Source organism: Balaenoptera acutorostrata, chromosome 2 (assembly GCF_949987535.1).
Source record: "Balaenoptera acutorostrata chromosome 2, mBalAcu1.1, whole genome shotgun sequence".
Lineage (NCBI taxonomy): Eukaryota > Metazoa > Chordata > Mammalia > Artiodactyla > Balaenopteridae > Balaenoptera > Balaenoptera acutorostrata.
The window spans coordinates 106,631,283-106,656,111 of record NC_080065.1 but is presented as its reverse complement, the minus strand read 5'-3'; the positions used below and the strand labels follow the sequence as shown (position 1 = coordinate 106,656,111).

At 38.0% G+C, this 24,829-nt stretch overlaps 1 long non-coding RNA gene across 1 annotated transcript in view; it reads right to left on the bottom strand.

Moving 5' to 3' along the window:
• Positions 1-1,186: 1,186 nt before the first annotated feature.
• The window catches only part of LOC130707338 (uncharacterized), a 60,159-nt gene continuing 36,516 nt past the window's right edge, over positions 1,187-24,829 (bottom strand). The window contains exons 5-6 of the long non-coding RNA XR_009007238.1: positions 9,110-9,205; positions 1,187-1,205 (exon numbers count right to left, since the gene is read on the bottom strand). This is a non-coding gene — a long non-coding RNA (uncharacterized LOC130707338). The remainder of the gene's footprint in view (positions 1,206-9,109; positions 9,206-24,829) is intronic.

Genomic DNA, 24,829 nt, shown 5'->3' with positions numbered 1-24,829 from the left:
AAGAATATGACATCTTCTAACCTCCCCTCAATTCACAAAGTAAGAAATAGAACATAAAAATAGGAAAATAAAGCATAAAGAATGGAAACTACAGAAGGGTGTCATTACATGTCAAATCTTTCTAAACTTTCAACTAAAATTTCTACTAGATACATCACAGGTGGGACTATGGACGAAGGGCTGAATCACATCCTCTCTCATGCCCTGGAGAAAGAAGACTGAGAAGCCCAGGAGGTGAGTGAACAAGACCCTAGAATGAACATACCACTGCTCCTATAAGGAGAGGGGAAGCAGCTGAGATGAAAAACATAACTAGAGTTTGTCAGAAGCCACGGAAGACCTTCCTGGCCTTAGGGCTGAACTGAGAGAGGCATCTGAGCCACACCATCTCCTGGCGTATAGGTGACTACACGTTCCTAACTGTGGTTGCCAAACTAAACATGAAAAGAAACTCTTCTAGACAGAGAAAGGCTCTCCACTGCAACTCCATCTGAGTAACTCTGAGACAGGCCTGGGACCTGGGACCCTTTGCTGCAGTGCTGTAATGCTTGCACTCAGACACACCTCTCCTCAAGCCACAAAAGACAAAGAAACTGCATGGGACTCAAAATACCTGCATGCATGCACAGTTGGGGCAAATTCTGGACCAAAAGATACAAAAAGACAAAAAAACCAACTGCCGTTTCTGAAGAGCCGGGAGCAAAAATAACTGGGTGTCAGGAGCAAAAGCAGGGTACTGCTCATGCCCCCCTGCACTCAACACCACAAAGGGGTGGGCAAACCACCTCAGCCACCCCTCCGGCCTGACCCCTGGTCACTCCCCTACCCTCACCCCAAATAAGGAATGAGCTTGCCCCACCTTGGGGAGCAAGCAAGGGAACCTGTTACTTGTTTTCGCCCCCTCCTGCAGCCGGCACAGGGGCCCCCATAAAGCCTTGCCTGAATTTCTTGTCTGACCTCGAGTCAATTTCTATTGATTGGGGAAGGCCAAGAACCCTGGTCGGTATCACTTTGATCAATGCCTTATCTCCCTGCATCCCACCACCACACAGGAACCTTGGCTTCTGGATTTCTGATCTAGAAAATTAATTGACAATGTGAAATTTCATCTTCATTTTCATCTAGGCATGCAGTACACAGAAATGGACATGGATTTCTTACCAAACTCACTTCATCTGCCACTATGAACAAATGTAGACTTCCTTCTGTAAGGATAAATAAAGAAATAAAAGAATCTTAAGTTATGTGAAGCAGTTCAAATGAGAGATGACTCTGCAGAATCAGAATTAATAATTTCCTGATTAATAAATGCAAGAAACTACTAATTTAGTATAATAACATATTTTTTATTGGTTATCCATATAGCACAGGGAACTCTGGTCAATATTATGTAACAACCAAAATGGGAAAAGAATTTGAAAAAGAATAGATACATGTATATGTATAACTGAATCATTTTACTGTACACCTGAACCTAACACAACACTGTTAATCAACTATACTCTGATATAAAATAAAAAGTTAAAAATAAATAAATAATAAAATTAGAATTAAAAAAACATATTTTTTAAATGTTTTGAGTTTTCAACAAGTTTCAAGAGAACATTGCATCCATGAAACTAGATCAGATAGCCACCACAAGAAATACACATATATCTGAAATCATGTAAAACTGTACATAAATGGAAACTTTTAGTGGAAAATTTAAGACTGCATGAAAGCAAAAAATATATAATTAGCTACCATAAAGACAGCAAATTAGTGAGGTAAGAAACAAGTTCAAAGTTTTCTTAAAAGTTTAAAAAAGATGAGAACAAAATAATGAAAGAAAAATAAGAGTTATGGAGAATAAAGTTGCTAAGTGAAAGATCTTAAAAGTTTTCACCACACACACACAAAGTTGTAACTATGTGCGGTGATGGATGTGTTAACTAACTTATTGTGGTAATCATTTAACAATATACATGTATTTCAAATCATCAAGTTTACAAATTAAATTCACACAATGTTATATGTCAACTTTATCTCAATAAACCTACAAAAAATAACAACAAAAGACTACCTGTTAATCCATCGTTTAACTATATTGTAGTTTATTTTACTTTCTTCCTCTTTTCAGGAGATTTTACATTTTTTTTCAGACTCTCACTATTGCTAATAACTCTGTAATAAATAATCTTGTATATAAATCTCTGTATGTACCTCTGATTATTTTATTAATGTAAATTCCTGCCTGAGTCAGAAAAACATTTTAATTAATTTAAAATTTAAAAATAAATTTAAAAATTGTTTTCCAGAAAGACTAACTTTTTATGTTTAATCTTTGTGAATAATTTTATGTGTGTGAGATGTATATACATATATATATATATGTGTGTGTGTATATATATATATATATGTGTGTGTGTGTGTATCTAGTTGGGTGGGCTTGCTGGCTGAGTTCCATGTTTAAGTGGGGCTCTGGATAGGCTCCCTGGTCAGGCAGGACTGCTGACTTTGTTCTGCAGTCAGGTGGGGCCACTGGCTGGACGCCGCAATCACCCCTGGTTGGACCGGGCTGCCTACTCTGTTCACTGGCAGGGTGGTACCATTGGTTGGACTCTGTGATTGGGCAGGGCTATGAACTGGGCCCCACAATCCCTCCCGATCAGGTGGGTTACCAGGCTGTGTTTCCTAACCAAATGGTGCTGCAGATGCAGGTGGGCCCACAGGCAGGACACTGTGGTTGGACAGGACCTCAGGTTGTGCTGTGCAATCAGGTGAGGCTACAGGCTGTGTCCTGAAGTTGGACAGGGCCACAGACTGGGCTTAGAGATGCTATAGGCCACTGGCTGTGCTCCGCTGTTGGGCATTGTCTCTGGCCTGGCTCGCTGGTCAGAAGGTCCTCCAGCAGTATCTCGCTGTTGTGTATATACCACAGCCAGTAGAGCCCATTGACTGGGGATCAAATCTGGCAGAACTGCCAACTGAACAAACTGACCAGATGGGGCCACTGACTTGGCTCTGCAAATGGGTAGAGTCACTGGCTGGGATTTCTGCTCAGGCATGACTACAAGCAGGGATGTGTTCAGCCAAGATTTGAGTGCTGGTTGTTGTAAGCCCTGCCCCCCTTCTCTGTCTATATCTGATCCCCAGGGGGAGAACCCCACAGGTTTTTCCGGTGATCTTCTTGAGGCAAAACCAGAGTGAGCCTTCTGGGATGCATCTCTCAACACTGGAGAAGCTGGATGTTTACCTTGGGCCCTCTTTTCCAACTGGAGAAACTGTAGACCTTGGGCGGGGGGAGTGCACTGCACAGGTCTGGGGGAGGGACCGTGCAGTCAGAGTGTAGCCTCCACTGATCCTTTCAATGTGGCCCTTTTGGTCTCTGGTCCAGGGGCTGCTTCAGCCTCACTCCCAGGTTCTGGGATTTTCACAGTGGTGTCTGTGGATAGTTGCTTGTTGCTCATCTTGTGAGGAGAAGTGAAATCAGGAACAACCTATGTCACAATCTTGATGACGTCATCTCGAGACCTTAGGTAGTCATTTAAAATAATGTTTTTGAACTATATTTATGACATTTGAAAATGCCACCATATAATGTTAAATGGAAAAGATTTTTAAACTGAAAAAATTGACGCGGATATGCACTAAAATGTTAGCAGCACTTATCTCTGGATATTGAATTTGAGGTGTTTTTTATCTTCTTATACTAGTCACTCGGTGTTTTTCAAATTTTCCATGAAATTTGAAAAGAACTTTTTTATAATCCAAATAATTTATATACATATAAAATTTGTATAAGCATAAAATGTCTTTTCAACACAGAGCAACTTCTGATTGTGTCTGTCATATTCAAAACTTCTCTCATAGAGCATCTTTAAAATATTAAATGCTCTTTTTTCCCTATACCTATACGTAGAACATATTGTATATTTGTAAATATTTTGTGCTCTTTTTATATATACTCGGTAAGCTCTAAGAATAAAATAGTGTTTGAGCTGCATGATTCATCTTAAAGGACAAAGAAAAATATCTTACAAGTTTAGGTACACTGAAGGGTACGTAGTGGACAAAGATTACATCATGCTATGAATCTGGTGAGTTGAACATGGGATAAATTACAGAATTTTCTTTCTGCACAAAGCAATTTTTCCCAACCCTAGCTTTTATTAATGTTCATACTGTTCTTATTTTCTGTTCATTTAATGGTAAATTACCAGGTTATCTGAAAGCAATAATAAACTAACTTCTCTTTTGATTCTTCTTAAGACAATTTATTTTAAATTACAGTGGGAAAATAAATGGAAAAGAATGCCCCTCTGCCTCTCTGAAGTACTTTTTATGTTATTGCTTTCCCTCTTCTCATTCCCCCCATCAAAACAGTGTCCCCGTCTTTCCATTAACCCTCATCACTTTAACAGCATCTCCTTTATTTCTATGAATGCAGTGGGCAGCAACTACAGTGAGACGTCAGTGAACAACAGAAACATTAAGCCTTTAACCCACTATGTTAGAAAAGTCACTTACTGTCAAAAATATGATACATTTCAAATTGGAAGGCAGCCCTCTCCAGCTCTACAACCCCTTAACTGCTCAGGATCCTGCTTGAACTTAGAATCAGCTTCACAACTGAGATGTACCTGATTCTGATATATAACAAGCCAAACTCTCAAAAAGAGATTAAAGATATGAGAAGGCGTGTGTACACCACAATCAAACAACTATTTCACAAAGCTGTTGAGCAGACAGAATTGACTTTTTTAAAAAGAGGCCTGCGGACATCCAGGTAGGGCTTCTGTAGGTACCCACCTGCGCCAGGGATACTGCAGGATCAGGATGAAAGGTCAATGAAAGTAATTTTCTTAGGATCCATTGATGTTAACCAATATATTAAGGAGAATATCCACTTGTCAGTCTGTGGCTAGAAACCTAGCAGCCTAGCACATGTCTACTGATCAGCTCTTCTCTCCAACAAGAATATCTACACTGGGAAACAACAGCTACAATGAGAACATTCGCGGTGAACATACAGTCAGTGCAACGGGAAGTAGGTGGATTGGATGATCACTGGGGCACGAGAATCATCAGTCTGTGATGATCTCCACTATGAGAAACAGCCACAAAGTCAACTAGTGAATGATCTCTTTCTGTGGGATCTCAGCTAAAGGAAAATTTGAGTACTTCTTGCCCATTGGAGTTAATTTTGTTAATTGAGCTTTAATTTACAAACAATGAATTGTATTTAAGTGTACAGCTCGATAAGTTTTGATAACTTTATAAGCCCATATAAACTCCACTTTAATCAAGAGAACTATTCCACTATATATGAAATAAACAACAAGGACCTACTATACAGAACTATATTCAATATCTTATAATAACCTATAATGGAAAAGAATCTGACAAAGCATTTCTATACATACACACACATGCACACACATATATATAACTGAATCACTTTGCTGTACACCTGAAACATTGTAAATCAACTATACTTCAATATTTTTTTTAAAATATATAACAATTCTATCATTGCTAGAAGTTTTCTCATACCCTTTCCAGTTTATTGTCCTTCCCACACAGAGGCAACAATTATTCTGATTTCTGTCACCACAGATTTGCTTTGCCAGGCCTTGAACTTCACATATATAGAATCATACTTATGTCTTCTTTGTGTCTGACTTCTTTTGATCAACTTAATGTTTTCAAGATTCATCCAGTGTGTTGCTTTTATCAGTAGTTTATTTCCTTTTACTGCTAAATAATATTCTATTTTATGGACATATATCACAATTTGTTTATCCATTTTCCTGTTGATGAATATTGGCTTTGGTGCCAATTTTTGGTTAGTATGAATAAAGCTTCTAAGAATATTCTTGTACAGGTCTTTTTGTAGACAAATGATTTTGTTCCTCTTGAGTAATTCTTAGGAACAGAATTGCTGGATCATAGTAGAAGTGTATATTTAACTTTATAAGCAACTGCCAGTTTTCCAAAATAGTTGTACAATTTTACATTCCTACCAGCCATGTATGAGAGTTTCAGTAGTCCCTTATCTTTGCCAATATTTGGCATTATCAGTCATTTTAATTTTAGCCATTCCAGTGGGTATATTATGGTATCTTACTGTGGTTATAATTTGCATTTCTGTGATGACTACTGACGTAGAGCCCATTTTAAGGGGAGTATTAGCCATTCCTATATCTTCTTTTAAGAAGTATCCAAGTCCTTTGCCCATTGTTTATTGGGTTGGTTTCTTTCTCACTACTGAGTTGTAGCAATTGTCAGACATGTATTGTGGTTTCTCCCAGTCTATGGCTTGCCTTTTTATTTTACTACCAATTTTTGTTTTAATAAGAATGACAATAATGTTTTAATTTTTATGAAGATCCTGTTTACTACTTTTTTATTTTATAGGTAGTGCTTTTTGTGTCCCATATGTATCCTTTTATTTTTTAATAAACATATCATAAGACTATTCCCAGTTTATTAAAATATGATTGTTAATAGCTACATAGTAGTTCAGCAAAAAAAGTATTTTGTGGAAATATCAGTCATTTCAATTTTTCATCAATATAAATAATTATAAATATTTTTTCACAGATTTCTCTGCATGCATCTCTGATTATTTGCTTTAGACAAAATGCTATTATTGTAGATATTGGATCAAAGGGTACATATTTTGATACCTATTGCTAAATTGGGTTTACCAATTTGTACTCCTACCAGCAGTATAGAAGAGTGCTTACTCTCAAGTTTCAAATATATGAAAATAAACATTTTCAAATATATGAAAATAAACATATATTTGAAATATATTTTTATATTTCTTTTATGAATCAATTTTGCCTGTCTTTTGAACATTTGGTTCAGGGGGGAGATTCATTAACATTATTAACCTTTTGATTTTCCTATATTGTAATTTTTTAGATTCATCATTGATACTGACTTGAAGAGTTTTAAGTTTTTGTGTACACAGGGATATCAGAATTTTCCTTTATGTTTTCCATATTAGAGTCTGTCTTTTAAAAGACATTTCCCAGAATGAAATCAGGTATACTTATGAATATGAGTGGGTCTCTTACTACCAATGGTCAATGATGTCACCAAAGTAATGTAAAAACAGATACATACATACATACACACATACATACATACATTGATTCAACAGGAAACAACTCATATGCACTGAAACTCTTTCCAGTCACTTTACTGGATAGCTCCAATGAGACTCTCACCTGCAGTCCCTGACTTCCCAAATCAATGGGGGCCATATTAGGTTCTCACAGAGCTATCTCCCTGTACTCTGTGTTGGTCACTTGGCTGCTCCCAGGCCTCTGTGACTGCCCTAGCTCTATTTCTCCCCCGGAAAACATCCCCACACTCTATGAGTAGTTTACTCAAGTCCTCTACTCATTCAGCTTGAAATGAGCAAAAGTACAGCTTCAATAACCCTCTCTTTATAGACTGAATTGTGTCCCCCCCTAGAATTCATGATTTGAGGCCATAACCCCCAATTTGATGATATTTGGAGATAAAGCCTCTGGGAAGGTAGTTAAACTTAAATGAGGTCATAAAGGTGGGGCCTGAATCCAATAAGCTTGGTGAAGAGGAAGAAACGCCAGACAGCTCTCCATATTCACAGACAGGAAAGGCCATGTGAAAACACAGCAAGAAGGCAGTGATCTACAAGCCAGGAAGAGAGACGTCACCAAAAACCAAACCTGCCGGCACCTTTATCTTGGACCTTTAGCCTCCAGAACCGTGAGAAAATAAATTCCTGCTGTTTAAGCCACACAGTCTGTGGTATATTGTTATGGTAGCACTAGAAGACGAATACACTCTCCAATACAATCTTCTCTCTGAGAGTACCCTTATTTCTTCTTATATACTCTTGATGTGGGTAATGGACTCAGAGTCACCAGATTTGTTCTGAATATCAATCATTTGAAGTTCTTCATAGATGATCCACAACCTTTCTTTAGAATGCATCGTCCCTGAACACTCTTTGTACTCAGTGTCACAATTACAATTATGAAACTCATGAAAAAAATAGTACTTAGCCTTCTACTATACCTCAATTCGATTCTTGGACTAATCAAAATTCACCCCTGGTGCTGAGAAGGGCCACCCTTTTCAAAAGCCCTTGGCCACCAATACTGGATCAAAATGAGAGTCTGTTAGCAAGGTAGAAGGATGGGAATGATGTTGGGTAGGCAACCAGGAGTGCCCACCACAAGGAAGGTATTTACAGGTGGCTTTAAAAGAAAATTTTCCTCTAATCAAACTGAGCTAAAATACAGAACTCTGAAGCCAATTCTTAATCATATGTAATAGTCAAACTGTAAATAGCCTTAGTCATGTTTAGAATCAGCTTTTTGTGCACAGACATAGAAAGAAGCTTGATATTCTATGCATCTCTTCCTATCTTTCGGACTTCTGCTTTTTTCCCTTTAAATTCTCTTAACACTCCATAGCTTAAGACGGAGAAGGAAAAGTAAAGGAAAATGGAAAGGGAGAAGCTTCTGACAAGTCTGTAGTACCTTTGAAATGCCCATTCTTATCTATTAGAGCTCATAAAAAGCAAGAAGCCACTGTCTAAGTAGCACAAGCAAGAGTAAAGCAACATCTTCTTATCAAAAGTCAGGAGTAGAAAAGAGAAGAGGAAGCCAGGAAGTCAAGCATGATGGGTATCCCCTTCTGCCCTTCTAGACATACTCTCCACCCTCTTTACCCTGCCTTTTTTCCCAGCAAGCTGACCTCTACAGACGGTACCACCTGGGCCCCTTGCGCTCTGGCTTCCACATTGGTTTGCTACTGGTTGGCACTGGTAGGAGGTGGAGGGTGGGAGAAGGGAGAGGTAAGGGAATTTACCCCCCTGTATCCCTCCCTGGTGATGCTTGGCTGTGGCTACATTCTTGTCCCCAAGGTGGCAACTCCTATCACATGGACTCCCTCCCCTGACTGCAACTCTCCCCACCTTTTCATAATTACCACCTCCTTTTGTCCATTCAGGTGTAGGTGTAGCATGCTTCACCAAAGAATGCTTCACCATTCTTCGTCAGTTCCCTTAAGCCTACTGACACCATTGCAAATTGCCCCTTTGTTAAGCTGCTTTTTTACTTACCACTTTGAACTTGCCATTGGTTTGCTGCATGGACTCTGATACCTCAGATTACAAGTTCAGAAGAAGCACGTATCTAAGTCAAGGTAGATGAAAATCCTGAAATGCAAGGCAAAAAATAAATCAAGTTACCAGCAATCTGAGCGCCAAACTAAAAACCTGATTCTGATACAAGATTGCATTAAATAAGGAAACTCTTCTATGCTTATTCTAAGACAAACTGAAGCCAACAAACTGATGGGAGAGAAAGGTAGTAAATTGTGACAGAAACACCAGTAGAAGGGATTGGTCACAGGGTCAGAGACGGAGTACAGAAAAACTGACCTCCACTGATCTACAGACCACCTCTCACTCTTCTTTCTTCCAAGTCTTCCAGTCTCTATCCCCAGATTGTCCTCCATTGTATAATTTTATATCCATTCTTCTTAAGCCTTCAACTATCACTTCCAAACAGAATAATGCAAAAGTCTTTTTCTAACCTAAACTTTACTCTTCAGTTACAGCCCTAACTGCTTGGATATCCCCTGCCACTCAAAATTAACTCATCCCAAATTTATCATATCTTCATCCTCTCACAGTAACTGGCCATTCCTCTTGACCTGCCTTTATACTGGTGGCATCAACTGTCTCCCATTCCACCATGCTCGCGAGTTCAGGCATCTTTTTACTACCTTCTCTCACAAACCCCAGGTCTAAGTCTGTTGCCAAACAGAGAATCCAGATGGCGAATCACTGTATATATTCTCCTGTGGGTTTCAGTCTTCCTCTCCAGCCTCGTCTCTCACCTCTTCTCTTCATTATCGTCATCCTATTCTTTTTTTTTTTTTTTTATGTATTTATTTATGGCTGTGTTGGGTCTTCGTTTCTGTGCGAGGGCTTTCTCTAATTGTGGCAAGTGGGGGCCACTCTTCATTGCGGTGCGCGGGCCTCTCACTATCGCAGCCTCTCTTGTTGTGGAGCACAGGCTCCAGACGCGCAGGCTCAGTAATTGTGGCTCACGGGCCTAGTTGCTCCACGGCACGTGGGATCTTCCCAGACCAGGGCTCGAACCCGTGTCCCCTGCATTGGCAGGCAGATTCTCAACCACTGCGCCACCAGGGAAGCCCTGTCATCCTATTCTTGTACTATAATGCATGCCTTGCCTCTACATTATTTACTCTAATAGAAAAACCTTTGCCAAATAATCCTATCTGACACATGGCAAGTGCACTTCCTTCAAAAACTCTTCCCTCTTTTCTTTCCCCAGCCAAATGTCCTCCTCTTCTGAATATTTGACTTACACAACTCTTATAGACTTGTTCTTTAGTATGTATTACAATCATGTATTATGCATTATAGTCATGTACTACTATTATGTATTATACTATTTTGTATAATAACTATTTTATATCATAATAATGTATTATATATTATACTCCTGATTATAAAATACAGAAATATTTTCTATGCTAAATTTCAATTGCTTGAAAGTAGGAAAGGTCCTATTTGCTTTATCCTCCGCAGCATCTGTCTTCAGTAAATAATGTCTGAACTGCATTGTGTTGCATTGAGTTTTCTGATATGCATATCAAATTTTCAGGGAAAATTATTTCTAAAATTAAACAAAGACTGTCTAAAATCCAAAAGCCGTGCCGTGTATACCTTCTATATCTTGGCACAAATTTTCATTTTTTAAAACATTAGAAAATAATTAAAGAAAACTAGATTAATTTCACAAACAATATTTAACTTTGAAATGTTAACCCAGTCCCTGTAACAGTGACAAGTTTGTGTCTATAGTTCACCTTAAGGGATTTGGTAACAATACATTTTTCTCTCCCAGACAAATTAAGTTATTCTAGACAAGCATGCAGTATTTTGTTAGCAAAATGTAGCCACTTGTATCTGCATTGCAATTTTACTAATTGGCACATATATGACGTAGAGACTGAAAAACAAATGTTGTTTTGCAAGGAGGTTTTCTGTTTTCACAAAAACACCCACTCTTGCTGAGAATGAATAATTTGGACATAAAAGTTTCCCCCAGAAAACTTTGAAAAAATCCTTTAGTTTGATCAATCTTCCTCCATGTTTTTCTGATTATTTCGGACAGCTGCATGAAAATATGTTCTTTGATTTAGCTATTTATTTTCTTAATAACCATAACTGAGTATTAGCATTATAATTTCTTGAATAATGTTCATTAGATTCTCCTCTAATGACATCAACGCCTGTTTTGTATTTTTCCTGAAGCTCTCACTCCCCAAGGACCATTCTCCATCGTGATATTGTTTGTAACCATATGCAGTGGACCTTTTGTTTGTTTGCTTTTCAGTTTTGCTTTGTTCGCCTATCTTCTTCATAGCCCATTCTTTTGTTTTCTTTTGGGGAAACTCCCTTCCCCACACCCTCAGTCCTTGTGGTCTGGGTTCATGGAGGTGACTCTACCCTAAGCACCAAAAAATGGGCACGTTCCAGCCTGTGAAGTCAGATCATTTTATCTCCTGACTACAGTGTTTAGTTCACAAAGGAATAATGAATCAAGTTGAATTCACAAGAATCAGGGCAGAGACTTGTGGGAATCTTTAGAAAAGGTACTCTCTTTCCATTTGGGTTACTAAACAGGAAGGATATAGCTTAGACATTTCTTGGTGGCGGGGCTGGGGGGGACCTGAAGAGGAAACCAATACAGGAAAGCAGAACAAGAGGTGGAGAAAGATTTCTGATATAACTACTTGTGCACTTGGATTCACGACTTCTCTGGATTTTAAATTATGTAAGCCAGTTTTTTTTTAATTAAGCCAGTTTGTAAGTTAATAAATTCCCTCTTTTTTATATTTAAATTACTTGGAACTGATTTTCTCTCCCTTGCAAATGAAAAGATTCATACCTAGTATACCAAGGAGCACCAAATGCTCTTCGACCGCCTTCCTCTCTAACCAAAGACCAGTGTCAGCCTGGCCTCCTCCTCTGCTCTGCAGCTGTCATTATCATGCCTCTTTCCAGGGCCTGATATATAACCTTCATCTGCAAAGTCCAGAAACACCTTTGGGCTTTATTCTAATTATCCTCAACTTCTCTCTATCTACCAGTGCACTGTGCAATGTCATTTTTCAAATGTTGATTCATCTCTGAACAAATTTTAAGTCCATCTGCTTCTTTCATATTTCCCAAAATATGCTTTAAATTTTTAAATTATTTTAAATAGAGACACAATAAAACATATAGAAATAATTCACAGCAAACATATAAATTAATAAGGTCACTGATGGGGGCTTTGAGATCCATATTCTGCAAATTGGTGATTCTAAAATAGGCAGAGCAAGTAGCTAGTATAGGTTGAGGAGCACTTAGAAGGCCCCCACTTGACCTCTTAACTGTACCACCTCATTTCTATCCTAGCGCCTGTGAAACCACCATTAATAATTTTACCATTTGATATATATATATCTACATATATCTAGATATAGATATAGATATACACAATGGAATATCACTCATCTATAAAAAAGAATGAAATAATACCATTTGCAGCAACATGGATGGACCTAGAGATTATCATACTAAGCAAAGTAAGTCAGAGAAAGACAAATATCATATGATATCACTTATATATGGAATCTAAAAAATGATACAAATGAACTTATTTACAAACAGAAACAAACTCACAGACATAGAAAACAAACTTATGGTTACCAAAGGGGAAAGGAGGAGGGGGAGGGATAAATTAGGAGTCTGGGATTAACATATACACAATACTATATATAACATAGATAAACAACAAGGTTCTACTGTATAGCACAGGGAACTATATTCAATATCTTATAATAAACAATAATGAAAAAATATGAAAAAGAATATATATATATATATATGTATAACTGAATCACTTGGCTGTATACCAGAAACTAATACAACATTGTAAATCAATATACTTCAATTTTTACAAATTAAAATAAAGTAATAATAATCTTGCCATCTGATTTTTAAAAAGTGAGCTGGACAGTAAGCACATTGCCCAAGTTTTGCACACTAAAATTCCAAATTTATGGCATGACATCCATGACAGTGTATGACAGTGTAAGAAAATCCTAGAAAATCCACTCCTCATGGGCTCCGAAAGACACCGCCATTCAGTTTCATGTTGCACGTGAATAAAATTTTCATTAGGTCAGACTGATACACCTATAGAAGATCCTGATTTTCTACAAAAGATTGTAAAATACTGGAATAGGAGTTGAAATAAACTGCTCTGCCATGCTCAAAAAAAAATTGACATGTGTAAATTTTCCAAGCTTCATTTTCTTCATCAAGCCTGTTGACAAGGGACATTATATTATTTGACTTGTATCTCACTATTCAGAAAGGATGATCGAAGCAGCTTTAATAACAGATCAGTTTCATTAATAAAACCTCTGCTCTACTCCAATTTACATGAGCTTCATTATGAAAAGTAACTGGCCACACTGAATTTACTGTAGGAGTCAGCTAATGCTGAATATAAAAGCACAGAGAGATTTAAGAGGAAGACCTGATTCAAGGTCATACATGTTGTAAAGAAAGCTGAGTGATCCTTAGAGGGGGAAAAAAAAGTCGGGTCTACTTAAAAAGCACTCAACCTGAAATTAAGCTTTAAATTTTGAATAAATAAATGTCTTGCTGGACAGAAAAATCTAGTGCCCCAAACCCAATGGACACAAGAAAATGGTTTTGTGACCTTGTCACTGTCAGACATCAATGTCATAATAATTGAAACCTGGTTACTGGCTGATTTTGTCATCCCTCCTCTTGAACATCTTATTCCAATAACTCATCTAACATAACTATCAGAGCTGGGGAGTGATGACAAGGGCCCCCATCATAAATCTGTGATACACAGTTAAATTTAAAAGGTTCTTATTTCACATGCAATACTGAACAGACTTTTTAAGTGAATAAGGTCACTGGAGCTCTCAATTCCAATACAATGTTTCTGACAGCTAGTTCAAAATGCATGTGGGTGAGGGGCTTGGGCTATATATTTTGAAAGAGCAAATTATAAGGTTATAAGATAATACTAGTACTTCTTCTTCCCCAATCGCATTATGGAAAAGTGATAGTGAACAACCTTTAGAATTCCCTCTAGTTGAGAGTGTACAAATCAGAAAAGTGAATGTATTCCCTTGCTTGTATTTAGTAGTAAGGCTCAATGATGTATGTTTTGCCCTCATCATGGAGACTGGAAATTATATATACAACATATAAAATACCTGAAATGTGTAAATTTTTAATATATTATATATTTAATATATAATATGTGTAATACCTGAAATATGCAAAAATTTAATATATTATATATATATATTAGGACAGATTCTGAAGGTATTAAGAAGGTTTAGGAATTCAGAGGGTTTCACAGGTACATATGTGTCTGTTTTACACAGATTATTCAAATCTGACCAAAAATAACACTTTGTAGAAGGCTCTCTCCTCCAACAATCGAAATTCTATCCAATCCTGAATCCCTGTTCAAGGTCTACCTTCTCTGTGATCTTCCCTAATAAATCCAGCCCACATCCTCCCTTCTCTCTCAAATGTGATTTCTACTTCACCACCACCGTCACACATTTATTGAGTACTTACTGAAATGCAGAACCTTATTCCTGAAGTCACCAGGCTGTTCCTAAGCTTGAAACAGTTTAAAGTTAGCAGTGAAGACAGATGCAGACACACAAAAAAGTATAAACAATCGCCCACAGTAGTTGTAGATCACAGGGTAAGTGAACACAGGAATGTGGAGGAGGATGGGGTCGCAAAGGCTGCGTTAGTCAGAGGGAGGAAGGGTTTATGGAGGAGGTAGACTTCAAGTTTGTCCTGGAAGAAGGGCCCCCTCTCATACAGCCAGAATGGAAGAGAAAGGCCTGGCAGCGTGAACAAGATGTAGAGGTCGAGACAGACCAACATAGGACCGATGGGAAGGTTTGGGGAACTCACACGTTCTCTTCATCTGTGGATTTATCCATCACTAAAAGTGATCTCACCTGTGCTTGAGGGAAAACTCGCTAACCAAAGAGTGAAAGAAATGCAACAGCACGTACTTCTAAAATAATTTAGTTTAGGTAGCACTTAGCAAGACAGCAAAAGGATGCCAAACTACCACTGGGGGCCACACTGACTAGGGTCCATTTTTACTGGTTGTCTAAATTTGGGCCACAAGCTCAATAACTGAGAACGAGTCCAGTTCACTCTCACATTTGAGGTAGGAGCCTTTCACTTATGAACCATAATGTAAATAGTAAAAAAGGGACTTTCCTTAAAAGTCACAATTGAATTTGAAATCCCCGGTGTGGGGCTGGAAAGCAACATAAAAAAATTAATAGGACTTACTCCCAAGTGCTTACTCCCTACTGCCCTTTAACCTCTATGGAAAACATACAGAGGTTCAGAGATTTATGCTTTGCTCAGAGCTATTCCGCAGAAACCCAAGTTTCCCTCCCAACAGCCCAGTGAGTCTCAATCTTGGTGGCATATTAAAGGCACCTGAAGAGCTGTTAAAACCCACTAAACACAGTATCTACCTGGTCCACTAACTCAGAATTTTCAAGGGTGGAGCCCAGACAGGCTATCTTCCCGTGCAGCAGAGTTAAGAACGACTGACATCTCCCTTCTTACAACCACCAATGGCATTCCCAGTTTAGGAAGGGCTCAACCATCCGCCCATTTACCATCATTCTGTGAAAACAGGGGGACACAGCACAGCATATATAAACTTTTAAAATTAAATAAACTTTTGTCTTAACTATCAATACTGGGCATAGTTGACTAAGCAATTAGTAAAAGAATCAGAAAAAAATCAAGCAATGTAGGCACAGGTTTTAAGGAAAGTGGTGAAAGAAAACAAGAGAGACAAGAAAAATAAGAGTAATGAAACATTTTTAGAAATAAAATGTCCTGAAATGTACACGTGTAGCCAATATTAACTCAGTTAATATTTAGGATGACATAGGTATTAACCACTATGACAACAGTAATACCTACCAGTTTTTAATTCTTGCTAGAGATCACTCAGAGTATTAAGTGTTTTGTATATTAAACTCAATCTTACAACAGTTCTGTGACAGAGAATACCCTATTTTATAGATGAAGAAATAAGGATCATAATAATTAAGTGATTTTGCCTGATGTAACCTAGCTAGTGCCTGAACTAGTTTTCACACAGATTTACTGATTCCTAAAGTGTCACAAAAGCAATTTGATTCAGTTATCATACACCAGTAGCATCCAAGGACTCAGCTTACAGCCCTGAGCTGTAGCTGGGAGGGGAGGTGGGGGGATGGGGTGGATATGAATTGCTATAAATGACTTTTGAGTCTAGTTAGTCCTAACTTAGGGCAGAAATCACTTAATTTGCAATTTGTTGATCCGGGGTTAATTTCTGACTTATTGGGTGGGCTGTTTAAATGTCATTCCTGTTTGAACGTCATTCTGACTTATTGGGTGGGCTGTTTCAAACTTCTCTTCCTATAGGCAGCTTTCACTCATGGCCCCAGTTTGCCAAGAATTCCCAATATTTTTGGAGCAAGAAAGACTGTAACTTGTTTTTGGAGCCAATTCTTTTCGTGGTACTAGTCTTTAAAACATTGTTCTTTTTCAAAATAGGTGGATACTGGTAACGAGCCAGACTTAAGGTAAAGGATAACACTTTAAAGTTTCATGTAATCACTTCAATAAGTTCTTGAAAGTGTTTTTAGTTTAACAAAGCTCTGTATATGAGTGAGTGCATTCTGTTTATAGAATGGAGAATTAAGGAGCACACTCCAGCCTAACTCATCCACAAAGGGCCAAAGCAGAGAATAAAAACAACTCCCTATGCATAACACTAGGCCCCCATCCTGAAAGTACTCTGCTATCTAATTTAAAGCCTGCCTCACTCTAGTTACCAAGAGGAAACATGCCACAATTCCAGCTAAAGATTAGAATGTGTTTCCCAGAGACCGAAAGAAAACCCGCTCCCACACTGAAGATAGACCCTTGAAAACCCTAATTTACTTTCCTTATTTGTTGCTTGACATGTCATCCTGCTTCTCATAATTTATCCCAGCTGTTTCTACGGAAAGTATAGTATTTGCTCAAAAAGGACAAAGAAATGGTAAATTAGCAAACACTGATCACCAAGTCAAAGGAATGGATATTTCTTTTACTAGGGGAAGACACAAAAAAGATTATTAGGTATTTGTAGTTATAAATAACAGATGAAGCTTTCCCTTTTATGCATAAAAACCTGGCAATGTCATGATTATATACTCAAAATGTATTACACATCTAAGTATTAAAATGTGAAGGATATAATCTCAGGATATGTTGTTTTCTGAATATGCTAATCTTAATTGCCATGAAATTTGCATTTCATATCATTTGAAGTCTGAATATGAGCATACTTGATATGAATCCAATATCACTCACAATTTTTCTTTATTTTGTTACTCTTGTCCTTGATTTAAAAACAACACAGAAATCTCTAATGCTGAAATCATAATTCTAAAATTAAAATCATTAATTACCATTCTATCAGCTTGCTAACCTTTCAGGCTTAAGAATAGAATAGATTAGCAACATTTTAGCAATATAGGGTTAAAATACAATTAAGGTTGAACTTTGTATTTTTTCCACTTAAATGTCCACTTTCTTTACATGCTTATAGGTTAACTCATTTCTACCTCTTTATTTTTTTAAATTTCTACCTCTTTTTAAAGTAAAAAAAGAGAGATGAGAGAGAGAACGAGAAAGAAAAACTGACAGTGCTTTCAGCATTACTGATGCAATGAAAATAACAGAAATAGTGAGAGAAAAATAAAACAATTTCATGTACATGTTTCAGGCTAATTTCTTTTCCAAGAAAAACATTAAAAAAAAAAAAAAAGAATAAGCCACAGATTGCCCACTCAGTGTATCTTCTCTATTAAAATAACTGCAAAAAAAAAAAGGAAGAGAGGGCTAATGGATCATGACAAAATAAAGTTGTCCCTAGTCACATTAAAGTCTGCCAAAACATTTTTAAAAGTCCATTCTTCATTCTTCTCTCTCCCCATTTACCTTGGTTCTTGAAATCACTGATAGAGCAGGATCATCGAGAAAATAACAGTGCCTGAAACTGTGATAGTATCCACATAAACAAATGAACTCTTTATAGGATTGATGGATACATCAGACCAAAAATGTCAAATTAGTTCAAATTTTAAATTATTTTACTTAATTTCTTTGGATATTGACCTCTAAAACTTGTTTGTCTGTATAGACACAACCTGTATCGTTGCTGAGTTAGAAACCAGTAGCTGACAGCATATCATAACCACAGCAGCCCAGTTCAACTCACCAACTTAAAAAGGGAGCAAACTCCACCATCTCCTAGTCTAAGAATCAGCCTCGAAGCTCTACCAACTGGTAGAGAAGGCAAAACAACAAGGAAATAGATTTGCAACAGCCTAAGACATCCTCAAAAAGGCACACTTAGTTTTATAAATTTATATAAAACCAAAGCCCCTCCCTTCCTTGTTCCCTTCTTTGACTTTATCCTTGTTCTCTGGGACTACCTCCCTTAGGGTGTAACCGAGAGGACCCTATGGGGCTCTCCCAGAACAGGACTCTTCACCATGTCTTCCACCTGCCTTTTGTCTGTACAAAAACTTTAGTCAAAGAATAAATTTAATCAGAGAAGTGAGAAAATGCAGAAAGAAAGGAAAACAGTCAAGAAAGACAAAAAAAAATAATAGTTTAGCCATTAAAGTCAAGGACCTTTAATTCCTCCCTAAGGGCTCTAGATAATATTCTGAGCCAGGTCCTTCGAGCTGTTTTGCAGATACTGAAACCCCCACCAGGTGGAAGAAGTTAACTGTATGTTGCCCACAAGCACGTAGACCACAGACTGGTTGGAACCAGAATGTTCATGATGTTGACTCCCAATTACCTCACCGACAACGAGTCAGAATAATGTCCACAAGCTGACTCCCTTCCTCACCCTGTCTTTAAAAACCTTTCCTTGAAAGCCTTCAGGGAGCTCAGGTCTTTCAAGCACTAGCTGCCTGGACTCCTTGCTTGGCGCCCTGCATTAAATGCATCACTTTCCTTCACCACAGCCCTGTGTCAGTAGATTGGCTTTACTGTGCACAGGCAAGTGGACCCAGGTTTGATTCAGTAACAAGGGTAGTGATGCCAGCCCCTTATTTCCATGAGCAAATTTGCTTTACACATCCACCTTTTGTACTATCATGCCCCTGTCGATGGAAGTAGTTTGGTGCTTGGCTTACCATGTTTGCTGACTGACTTGTCCTTCCAGATCAGTAACCCTAGGCTAACTGGTTTTCTCCCAATAACATGAAAACAAATTATGCTTCCAGTATAATTGTGGAAAGAATTGATGGTACTTCCTGATATATCTTACAGACACCACCTGCTGTCAAATAAATCTTTCTGACTTATCACTATGCTTGTATTTTTGGGTATGTTTCCTAGGATGAGTCTATTTTTCATTAGAGCATTGTAAAGGGATAGATGAGGTTGAAAAAAAATACTCTTTACATATGAAGATAAGGAACAGCCTCCTATTTAGAAAGATACTTAAGCTGAGCTCTAAAAGGAGGAAGAAAGCACACTGAACAGATACATGGGGGAAAAAATTACAGACATGGGAAGAGGCAGTGTAAAGGCCCTGAGGGACAAATGAGTGTGCTTGATGTGCAAGGAATAGCAAGGAGGCCAGTGTGATGGAGTAGAGTGGAGTGGAGTAGAGTGGAGTAGTGTAAGGGGAGATGGTAGAAGATGAGGACACAATGGTAGCAGGAGTAGAAGAGGAATGGGAAGCAGATCATATTAGGAATGGTAGACCAGAGCAAGAATTTTTAAAATGTGAAACCATCTTAAAGTTTTGAAAAAAGAACTGACAACACCTGTCTCTCATTTTTAATGCTCTATGGAAAAGAGGTTATAAGGGCACGGTTAGAGCACAGAGATGCATTAAAATGCTATTGCACTTCTAAGCAATAGATGAGATGGACCACCATAGTAGTGGTGGAGGTAGTGAAAAATAGTTTGATTCAAGAAATAATTTGAAAGGAGAAAGAAGAAGGTTGTGGATAGATTGTTGAATGTGGGGTATGAGAGAAAGAGAGGTAAGGATGACTCCAGATTTTTTACGTGATCAACTGGAAGAATGGAATTGCAGATACTAAGAAAGAGAAGAAAATAAAGGAACAAATGTAGAGAAAGAAATTAAGAATTTGATTTTACAGTATGGAATTAAAAATAGAACCATCATACAATCCAGCATTTCCACTTCTAGGTATATATCCAAAGGAGATGAAATCACCATCTCAAAGAGATATCTGCAGTCCCATGTTCATTGTAGCATTATTTACAGTAGCCAAGACATGGAAATGACTTCAGTGTCTGTTGACGGATGAATGGATAAAGGAAATGTGATATATATATAAATAATGGAATATTATTCAGCCATAAAAAAGAAGGAAATCCTCCCATTGTGACAACATGAATGAATTCTAAGGGTATTATGCTAAGTGAAATAAGTCACACAGAGGAAGATAAATACTGTATGATATCACTTATATGTGAACTTGGTGGTTTCCAGGGGCTGAGGGATGGGGAAAACAGGGAGATGTTGGTCAAAGGGTATAAATTTTCAATATAAGATTAATAAGTTCTGAGGATCTAATTACAGCATGGTGAGTACATTTAATAATATTGTATTATATACTTGAAAGTTGCTATGAGAATAGAGCTTTAATGTTCTCACCATACAACAAAAACAAAATGGTAATTATGGGAGATGAAGGATGTGTTAACTAACCTTATTGTGGTAAATATATCACAATATATATGTATATCAAATCATCACACTGTACACCTTAAACTTACACAGTGTTAATGTCAATTATATCTCAATAAAGCAGGACATTTTTTAATTTAAAAACATAATTTGGTTTTGGACAAATAAAATTGGGATTCCCATTAGTCACTCAAGAGGAGATGTCAAATAGGCAGTTGCCTATGCAAGTCTGGCATTTGGTAGGAGAAATCTGGGCTAGAAACACATATTTGGCAATATCAGTATATAGATGGCATCTGGTTGGGATAGAGTACATGACTGTTGGTAAGGGATTATAAAGAAGACTGCTTTGAAGACCCTTGTTTTTCCACATCCAAAAGGTGAGGGAGAAGACTCAATTTCAAATCATTCAGACAGTCATGCTTCTTAATGTCAGAGGTCTCTTTTGTAGCTATATGCAATTGGTAGTTATCATTAAGTAGTATCATTTTCAGAGGAATCAGTGCTAGTGAAGTTCACATCTTATTTATTTGCTGCTAAGCACCAGCTAGTAGTCTCAGCTGATCTGAATCTGGGCAAAATTAGTTCAAGTAACGGCAGAGTTGGACTTCCCTAAAGAGCATTGTGCCTTTAAATAATGTCCTTTAAGATAACCCAAAGGCTCTGCCCAGCCACCTGGTGTTTGAGAAATTGGTAGGGCTGCTCTAGAGTATTTTGATTCTGACAAAGGGTCTTCAAGGAAGCCACAAGCTTGGGTTCATATTATTCAGCCTAATAGACATCCACCCTTAAAATAAAGACAAATATTTATTTATTTTTATCCCAGTGTAGTAGCCTAGATAGACCCAATGATTCCAGACTCCAGACCTTTGTAGTCCCATCTCACATTGAATAGGGCTGACCTGTATAACCAATAGGATATTGTGGAAATGATGGTGTATGACTTCAAAGGCCAGGTCATGGAGACATCAGAGCTTCCACCTTGCTCTCTCTTGAATTACTTGCTTGGGGGAAGCCAGCTGCCATGTTTCAAGGACACTTAAGCAGCTCTAGAGAGAAAAGCTCTTGGCAAGTTGCTAACACCTCCTGCCAACAGCTAGCAAAGAGCAGAGGCCTCCTATCAACAGCCATGTGACTAGGCATCTTAAAAGAAGATTCACCAGCTCCATTCAAGCTTTCAGATGACTACCGCCTTGGCCAATAGCTTGACTGCAGCTGCATGAGGCCCTTAGCCACAACCACCAGCTAAGTTGTTCCCAGACTCCTAATCCACAGAAATGAGAATAAGAAAGGTTGTTGCTCTAAGCTGTTAAATTAGGGAGTAATCTGTTACGTAGCAATAGATAATGAATACCTCCATAGTCTTTTCTTTCCTATGCCTTCTTTCCCCTTGTCTACACGTTTGATTTGGGGTTTGCTTCACTCATAGGAGGACAAAAGTTGGAATAGTGGTTCTCAACTGTGACTGCATACTGGAATTTATTTGGGAAGCTTTAAAAACACTCACACTTGGTTCCCAACCCCAGAGATTCTGATCTAATTGGTGTGGGATACAGCCTGGACATCAGGATTGAGTAAAAATTGTTATGTTCAAACAATACACCACCTGATTTCACATGAGATATAGAGCCAATTTGACCTGCCAAACTTCCTTCCAAAAGTGAAAGGTAGGGTAAGTGTTTTATGGGTCAGAGTCTTCTAGATATGGACTCTGCAAAAAGAGTCAGCAATTAAGGTATGTCTCCCATCATTTGGGATCCATACAGAGCAAATAAAGCCACAGCAGAAGGTACAGAGGAAACACCAGGTAGATGTGGGCTGCTTTCCACCTGTACCCACTTAACACATGCTGCTGTGTACCTACAGTTTCATAAAGGGTGACTTGAACTATTTTCACCCAAACTTTTACCACATTCAGTCCTCCTCATGCTCCATACACACCACATCCACATCAGTTAAGACACTTTTAACATGTAAAAAAAAAAAAACCCAATCAGCTTAAAAATAAAAATGTATTCTTTACATGTAGCTGATTCACTTTGTTATTCAGCAGAAACTAACACAACAATGTAAAGCAATTATACTCCAATGAAGATGTTAAAAAAAAATATATCCATTGACAGAAAAAAAAATGTATTCTTTCGAATGATACAAAACTCAGAGATAAGACAGTCCAGAGTTGGTTAATTGAGTAGCTCATTGGCATCAGGCACCCAGGTTCATTCCCTCTCTGCTATACTCAGGTGTTCCTCGATGGACACAGTTTCCTCAACTCCAGGAAGAAAGAGAGAAGAGCAAAAGAACAGAGAACGTCTCTTCCAACGTATCCTCTTTTACCAGGAAAGGAAAAAAACTCACTCACACACACATACACACACAAGATTTCCCATACATCTCATTAATGTGAAAACTAAGTTATATGCTCATTTCAACCAAAACAGGAAAAAGAATAGGAAAACATGATTGCTAAGGCTGGACATGATCTACCTCACAGGGCTAAGGATAGGGTTATACACACATGCTTCCCTCATACCATCAACATCCATATATTCCATTGATTAGAATACTTTCAATTGCAAATAGCAGATACGTATCAGTTAGCTACTGTGTGCTACAAAACATACAAACACAAAATCTCAGTGGCATAAAACAAAAATCATGTATTTCTCAGAGAGCTGCAGGTTAACATAAGATATTTGGTTCTATTAATCTCCGCTGGACCCACTCACACATCTGTGTTTCTTTTGACAGGCAGCTAAGCCAGGCTGGGCTTGGCTAGGTGGTGCTGCTTCAAAGTTCAGCTGGACTTTGCTCCTCACTGCAGGTTGGGCTGAGGTCTATCCAATATGCATTCATTCTGAGGCACAGGCTAAAGGAGCACAAGGTATCCAAAGAAGCTTTCTCAGTCAATAGCAGAAACCCAAGAAGGCAGGCAGAAAGGTGATACCTGCTAAGGTCTAACGCAGAACTGACACAGTATCACTTCCACCCACATTCTATTGGACAAAACTAGTTCGTGCCCAGCCCAAAGTCAAGACATGAGGAAATGCACACCATTTCTAATGGAGAGGACTGCAAAGTCACATTGGCAAGGAGCTTGAATATAAAGAGAGGTTAAGGACCAAGGTTGGTATTTCTATCTACCACAGATACTAAATCTGGTTCTATTTACCAAAAATAAAATTATTAGAAATGTACTGAGGACTCACACAATTGATGGAAACTTAATAATCAGGCTCATAAAATAAACATCTCTGAAACCCAAGGAGCTGGAAGCACAACAATCATTTTTAGCAGTAATAATCTGCCAGGATACTGCCACCACTGGACACTCTATGTCACTGCCACTCCGGTGAACCCAGCTGTCCTTTCTTGTATTTACTAATTTAAGATTTTAAATCCCTGGCAGGAGCATCCAGTCAGCTGAGTATAGGTCATGCCCAAGCAGTATTATCAAGATAAGGACCTAACCTTTTGCATTTCCATATTGGGAAGTGGACACTGCCTCCACCAAGACTACTCATAATTAGAGATTCTCTCAAGATATGACGGGACTTAGAAGTCAGAGAGAAAAAGACACAGTGTTAAGTGGCTTCACTAAACTGGAAAATGATAGGGATTCTGTGAATGGATAAAAGATATTCCATTATAACATCAAATCATCCCTTACAAAGGGAGGTATTTCATGCCTAACAACAGGAGGGTGAATCTTTAGATCATTCATGTTAAATCATCTGAGGCCTAGCTAGCATTTACTAGTAATACATATTCAAACAACAGTTTCTTTTAGATCAAAGAGGAGAGAGATCCATTAGCCTTGCAAAACTCTAATTGCTTTGAGCCCCTGAATATACTTAAGGAAATTAAATATGTTCTCAATTTTATACTCAGCATTTAAATAATCTAATATACATGCTGATATTTGG